Below are 7497 nucleotides of genomic sequence, written 5' to 3'. Positions count from 1 at the left end.
TGTTGCACATTTGGAAGACATCCTCACAGGTTAATATTTGCACAGAGCCAGGTGCGGGCTCACTTCCTCACCAGACTCACTGCTCTGTATCATTAGGGAACACTGATTTTATTTATGAGATTAAAGCCTCCAATAAACATGAATAAATACCCCTGTCCGCAATGGAACACCTGAAAAGGAAGACAGACATAACCAGGAAGATCACCACGGCAGTGCCCATCTCAAGGAGCCACGTTAGGAGCACAAAACCCGACCTTGAGCCACCATAAACCAGAGGATCACAGAATATCCCAAGCTGGAAGTGACCCCACGAGGACCACGCAGTCCAACTCTTGGCCACGACCGTGCACAACCTGGTCCATCAACATGGCCCACGGTGGACCCTCCCAACCAGGAGCTCCAGAAGTACCAGGGCACTGCCCAACACCATAAACACATTGCTCAGCAAATAAGAAGTCTCCTTCCATCTGACCCTGCTTCAAAGTGACACCAAAAGCACATCGAGTCCCAGTGTCTCGAGCCCAGAGCCACGCATCCATCAGGGAGAACCCAAAATCTGAGTGCTCACCCCCAAAAAATCAGCGATTAAGGAACACTGCACACCATCTAGTTGAGTAAAGAAGCAGCAGTTTTATTGCCCCCTTGCTCTTCTGGAATAGGAGTGGCAGGGGAAAGACTCCCTCACAAACAAATGGCGGAAAGGGATGGAGAGAAAGGACAGGGCAGGGTCAGAGGTGCTTTGTCTCAACATCTCAGCTCGAAGAAAGCGGCGCTGGCTGTGACTTTGCCTTTTCCTCCCTGGCAACTGAAAAGGAAAAGAAGAGAGCAAAATTAGTCATTGCCAAGAGCAAACATGAGGTGCAAAACAGGGGACTGCTGGCACATCGGGGCAGCAGGATGCACACAGTGACTGCATGGGGTTCAGTCTGCTGCATGGATCTTGTGCATGACAGCAATTAAAAGCAAGAGGAGCCATCCCCAGGTCTCAGCCACTCTGGCAAGAAATACCACCAGATAATTCTGGATGGTGCCACATGGGCCATTTAGACATAGCCTCTAAAGGATGTTCCATCCCTGGAGGTGCCCAAGGCCAGGCTGGATGGGGCCATGGGCATCCTGAGCTGGTGCCTGATTTAGGGGCTGGCAGCCCAGGGTGCTGGAACAGGATGATCCCTGAGGGCCCTTCCAACCCAAGCCATCCTAGGATCCTATAATTACATTCTATGATGATTTGAATCAGAAAAGGGACTGTAAAAATGGCACATTCTCTTTGAGAAAAACCTTGTACCATTGCCTAATTGCTTAGTAGGGGTCTGCTTCTTATTCTGAGCAGTATTTCCTAGTGAGCCCAGGGAGCTGGAGTCTCTGGAGAAGAGCAGCTGAAGCAGCACCACAGCCCAGCCTCCCAGTCCGAAGAACCAGCTCACCTTTCGATGTCTGTATTTTTCCAATTGTGAGATTTATGACAAGAATTTGCAATGGTCTGTGAGACACTGTGAGTGTTGGCCACGCTCCCAAAAGTTGAGGAATTGCTGAACTGAGAACTGCTTTAGCCGCTTAGCCTTAACAACCAGGGATGCTGAACAAGGCAGCAGAGCCCAGGTTTACTTTTAATTACTGCTTGGAGTACACTGCTCTAGTAAATAGAAACAAATAAACCACTTCTTGTTTCCTCCTCACACTGTTTTCCCATATCCAACCTGAAACATCTGGGTCAGAGCCAGTAACCAGGGCCTCACCATGCCATTTTTACAGACCCACTTCTCAAGCATGAACCATTTCAGGCAGCAAGAAAATCCATCTCAATACCTACCTCTGCAGCACGACGTCCACCTACTTACAGCCAGATGTCAAAGCTCTGGGATGAAAAACCTCCATGGTTCTCAGCCAGCTCTGTTTTGCTTCCTCCAGAGCCCTTGGGTTTCAGCATCAACTGCAACACGTTGGTGGCAACCAAAGAGCCATAGCATGGCCAAGTGCTGGAGACAGCTTGGGCATCTCGCGGGGTCTTGTAGGGAATCTTGGAACACCAGCATCATTCTCAGACTTGGGTACCTTCAGCAAGGCAGATTTCTCCCTTTTTCAAGGCTGAGCTGGAGAACTGATTGAGTCTGGTGGCCCCTGAAGAACCAGGGAAATGTCTGGATTTAAAGCAGGGAAATACCGGATGTACACACAATGACGGAGGGAGAACAGCCAGACTTTCTGAGATCTTCTCCTCCCACTTCATTCTTACTGGTAAAAGCTCTCAGACTGCAGAGCCTCCAGCAGAAAAAAAAAAACGATCACTCAGGATATTCCAAAAATTCAATCAGGCAGACAATATTTTCAGGGTTTGGGATGCTTTCAGCTGGCAGACTCTGTGCCAACAACGTGCATCACCCACGCCCAGCTCACAAGGCAGAAAGAACCCCAGGGCCAGCGATGCCACTGCTGCAGTCACACCTCACCAGGTCCCCATCGGGCCATTGTTCCTCTGCCCTCACGCAGTATCTGGGACAACATTCCTCAGCTGGGAAAAAGCTTTCACAGAGCTCAATGGCTCCTGGAAGATGAACCTTCACCCATCCTCCCAGCAACCAGCGGGCACGTTGCAGTGAAATGTTGGTGGCAAGAAACGGACAAGGGAAGGGGGCCAGGAAAGATTCGCCCGCACGCGGCCGCTGCCAGCTCGCCTCTCCGGCACGCTGGGAATGAATTTCCCAGCCCTGCATCTTACATAAATCTCCTTAACGCACGGGGAGCCAAACATCTGCGAGTTGTCTGAATTAGTGTGCATTTGGCAGACCGAACAGCAAACTTGCATTGCCCCTCAGCCTTCGGATTTCTTGTTTTTTAACTCGGGTTCATTAAATACACCACAATCTGTTAGCAGAAGACGGCTCCTGCATGTGCGGGATGCCAAGGAGCCCATGTGGGGAGTGCATCCCACAGCTCTGCTGTGTCCAGAAGGAAGAGTCATAGGACAGCTTGGGTTGGAAGGGACCACAAAGATCATCCAGTTCCAACTCCTCGCTGTGGGCACGGCTGTCAATCATTAAATCAGGCACTAGATCAGGTTGTCCAGGGTCCCATCCAGCCTGGCCTCAAACACCTCCAGGAGTGGGGTACCCACAACCTCCCTGGGCAGGGCTGGGCTCTCCCCTGGGAGCCAGGCTCTGCTGGGGTCACCCATTCCCGTGGGCAGATCCATGAGCACAGGGCACCCCTATTAATGTGCAACCTTGAGTGCTTCCTACCACCAAGTAATGGCAGAATGGTCACGTTTTATGATGGGGAATGGGGCTGGATGCTTTGCCATCCCTCGAAGAGAGCCTTTCTGTAGGAGGCAGGAGGCCAAGCAAACACCCACTCGTGGCATTCACTCATTTCATCAAAGCCAAGCAGCACCTGAACGCTCCCAACAGCATTTCCAGGGAGCCATTCATGAGAGCTGGGACTTGGGGTCCAGCCGGCGTTTTTAGTATCTCAGGGAGACATTCACAAAGCTGGAATAATACCCATCTGTAACTCCAGCACACGTTCAGTTCCCATAAGGTGTCAGCAGCACGTACAGCCCAAACCTGGCGTAGCTCCGGCTCCCTGCACGGTCCTGCTGGATGGGGAGTGATGTTGGGTGGGATGCTCCCTACTACTGCTGGCACTACAGAAGCCCCAATCCCTCTGCCTGTCTTTGAGGAAATAGAAAAAACAGCCCAGCAGCAAATGGAAAGGAAAGCCACGTCTGGCAGTGTTTGAGCTGGCACCAACGCCAGCCAACGGGACGGGTGCTGCTCCCCTCCCACCACGTGCCAAGTCATTTACGACAGCGTGAACACGCAGTAAAGGGAAAAAATATATATTCATTTTTCCTCCTGGAGTCTCCAGCAGCTGGACGCTCTTCACACACCCCCTTTCCCCCAATCCTACATGCATAAATCAGAAGGAAAGGCAATGCCCCTGTGCCCCAAGGGCCGGTGGTGACAGGGACCACTCAGCCCCCTCCCCAAATGCCATGCTGGGGTCTGACCGTGTTGGCTTCCCAGCTGGTACGAAGGCACTGGGCCAGGAGTTTTGCCAGCACACAAATGGCAATGGTTGCCGGGTTCAAATGGGGCATATCATGGAGAAATGTGTGCTGCTACACCCCTGAGCAAAGGGACTAATGGCTCCTGGAGTATGGAAACCGTGGCACAGTCCCCAGCATCACACCTCCACCTTCAAATGCACGGGACTGAAACTGAACGTTAAGTTCTGACTTTTGGGAGATGTTTTCTTGACATTTTCAGGCTTTCTGTGCTAACCCCTTTCCTTCATCCTCTCCTCTGCTCTCTTTCTTTTTGGGGTAAGATGCTCCTCCTGCCATCAACAACAGAAATGGGAGCAGAAGTGCATGGAGAAACAAACTGGCCGTTAGCAGAGGGGTAGGAAATAAAATACAGGAGGCTTAGACAATGGGAATACTAAAACGCCCCCCTCACAGGAGGAGGGACATGAGCAATGATGCAGAAAAGGGACACTCAATGGATATTTGAGTGCTCTATGCAGGAGAATGCAGAACGATGGCCATGCCTGTCGCCAGCAGCAAGCCAGGGTGATGTTAAGCAGCAGGCACTAAATATAGAGCTTTCTTAAACACTGGCTCCAAATAATTTACACCTCCAGCCTTCACGGGGCCACACCACAGCTCCCACGGCATCAGCAGCCTCACAAAGAGCCGGGGACTTCCAGCCAAGCTTGCAACGTTTGACTCATCCCAACGGTGGGGAGGAGCAGCACAGAGCAGCCCTTCCCCACCCCTTCTCAAAGCCAACGACTCGTGTAAGACCTGCAGGGGAAAAGCAGTTTTCTACCAACAGCACATCCTGTGTGGAAGTGGGAGCGTGGGTGCCTCGGTGCCCAAACAAAGCCATTGGGAGCTGCATGTCTTCATTAACCACGATGCCTTCACCACCCAGCACACTGGCTCTGGCAGAAGTTCATTGCCATGCAGTGTCAATCGAAAGCCCTAATGCACCAAATCTCACTTATTTTGCATATCTGTCCCTGGAGGTGTTCCAGAACCGTGGGGATGTGGCACTGAGGGACGTGGGCACGGTGGGATGGGTTGTGCTTGGGGACCTCTGAGGGCTTTTCCAATGTTGACAATTCTATACGGTGTGAATCCAGCCTATCAAACCTTAGGGGCTCCACAAAAAGCCAAGAGCAATTCTGTGCATCAGTTAATTAATGACGTGCTACTTCTTAATTTTCGGTACAGGCTGATGATGGAAGATCTGTGTCCCCAGCCTGTGCTATCAGAGCCTGCAGCAGCGGGACAACCCCTGTCTGGGGAAGTGGGTCCCTCCAAAGGCAGCCAGCCCATCAGATCTAGAGAAACAAAACAGCCCAGGGATGTCTGGTCACTGCCCCAGAGCCACGTTCTGCACTGCTGGCTGAACAAACGGCCGGGCACCGGCAGCTGGGCTGTGACTGTGGGCCTGGAGTGTGACCTTGGAAAAGCAAAGTCCTTTCTCATAAACACAGCATGCTGACAGAGCACGCAGCCAGAGGTCCGGGGCCAAGCAGCACAAACCCCAACAAGGCAGTGCAGGCACAGGGCTGCACCCCATCACCGACCCCACTATGGGTTTGGGAACATGGAGAGCATCAAAGGATGGAAGAAAAGGGTGAAAAATGGCACCGGAGGAGGGGATTAGGTGTCTCTCTGCAACACCTGATAGCATCTCTCCGCCTGCAGGACTTGTAACGCACAGGTCACTTCATACCCATGCTAAGAAGTGCAGCCTGCAATCACCATTCACTGCCTGTGCTGGAATTCACCCGAATCTGGGGGGGCTGGGGCAGGGCTTCCCTCCTGCCTGCATAGCTGGGTGCTGGGGAGGAGTGTCATGGGCTTTCAGACCCCACCAAAGGAGCTCTGAGACCATAGCCGTGGAAAACCCCCTCCTCTCGTGGGCTGGGCTTTCCCAGGGCTGCAAGCATCCCTGCTCTGCTGCCAATTAGCGCTCATTAGGAGCGCTTCCAGCTCCTGCCAGCCCTGCAATTTGGGGGTGGAGGGTGGGGAGAAGGAACACACCCACCCCACACTTCTCAGCCTGGGGTGTCCTCTCCTTTAGCTGAGATTTTACAAGGAAAGAAGACATCACATCTATCCCAACGACGAGCAAGAAAAAGCCAAACCCGATATTACTTGAAAAAAAATAAATAAATAAGGAGAAATATAAATCCCATAACTGCATTTACCTATCTGCGTATTTACGCACACAGTTATTCGTCCACGTACCCACACTTGCTCCTCAGCCTCAGCGCGCTCCGGAGTCTGCACGAGAACCCCGATCTCACCCACGGATGCTCTTCACGGATTCCCCCCCGCGTTTACAGGCGGAGGAACGTTTCGGACGGGGCAGCACTCCGCCCCGACCCGGCCGTCCTCGTCCTCGTCCAGCCCGGATAGGACGGAGCCCGGAGCGGCGGTGCGGGGCCCGGGGACACGGGAGGGATGCTTCGCACCGCCCGCCCGGCTCGGGGCTACGCGGGTAGCTGTAAGCTGTCAAAAGGCGCTTCGGGGATGGATAAGGAAAGCGGGCGCGTCCGCTCCACGCTCAGTTTGAACTCGGCTCGTTTCCTCGGGGCTGGGTGCGCTGCCACCCGAGGCCCGGCACCCCGCGCACAGCCCCGCAACGACACCGCACCGGAGCATCGCTCGGGTCCCGCAGAGAGCAAAGCACGTGTCGGGAAGGCGGGGGGTTGGGGGGGGGTTGGGTGTTGAACGCTCGCTCGGGGGACGCGAAACTCGCGACAACGAACCGCCCCCACCGGGGCTGAGCTCCCGCAGCCCTTTGTCCACCCCCCCCGGGGCTGACAGCACGGCACGGCACGGTGCAGCACGGTACACCTCACGGTACGGCACGGCACGGCACGGCGCGGCGCGGTCCCTCCCGGCGCGGCCCCGGCTCTTACCGTGGTGGCGGCGCGGCCCGGCCGGGGCCGGCTGTGGACACCGCTCCGAGCCGCGCTCCCTGCCTCCTGCCGCCGCCGCCGTGCTGCGGGCGGGGAGGGCGGAGGAGGAGGAGGAGGAGAAGGGAGGAAATGCGCTTGTCACTTCCTGAGCGGGGCCGGCGCAGAGGCAGGGCCCGGCCCGCACCTGCGGAGCTCCGCGCCCGCCGCCCCCCCCGGCGCTGCCCCTCAGCCGTCCCCGGGACGGCCCCGCCGCGCCGCGCCCGCGCTTCCCCGGCCCGGGGAGGAGCACGGCGGGGCCGCGCCGACACCCCGCTCCCCGCGGGCACGGGCGCTGCGCGGGACCGGCGGCTCCATCGGGCGGCCGAGAGTGCCTCCTGCCGGCACCCGGGGGGAGAGCCCGGCCCGGCCCCGCTGCTTGCTGCCCCGTCCCTGGAGGTGCGCTGGGCAGCGCGAGCCAGGGGTTGATTTAGCGGCTGGCAGCTTTGCCCGCGTTGAAACGGGATGATCTTTGAGGTTCCTTCCGATCCAAGCCGTTTTCCAAGCTCCTTCATCCCG

At 55.6% G+C, this 7497-nt stretch overlaps 1 long non-coding RNA gene across 2 annotated transcripts; it reads right to left on the bottom strand.

The window, feature by feature from the left end:
• Positions 1 to 610: 610 nt before the first annotated feature.
• LOC136055263 (uncharacterized) lies at positions 611 to 7060 on the bottom strand. Of its 2 annotated transcripts, none has more exons than XR_010622821.1 (3): positions 6943 to 7060; positions 1814 to 2262; positions 611 to 805 (listed from the first exon to the last, which is right to left on the bottom strand). It is a non-coding gene; the product is annotated as an uncharacterized LOC136055263 (long non-coding RNA). The 2 variants fall into 2 exon arrangements; XR_010622822.1 differs by having other exon boundaries at positions 1814 to 2121; positions 6943 to 7054.
• Between the last annotated feature and the right edge of the window lie 437 nt (positions 7061 to 7497).

The sequence above is a fragment of the Cyrtonyx montezumae genome, unplaced genomic scaffold (genome assembly GCF_038088225.1).
Source record: "Cyrtonyx montezumae isolate F1298 unplaced genomic scaffold, pur_monq_1.0 scaffold_4, whole genome shotgun sequence".
Taxonomy (NCBI): Eukaryota; Metazoa; Chordata; class Aves; order Galliformes; family Odontophoridae; genus Cyrtonyx; species Cyrtonyx montezumae.
This window is presented reverse-complemented; position numbering and strand designations above follow the sequence as displayed.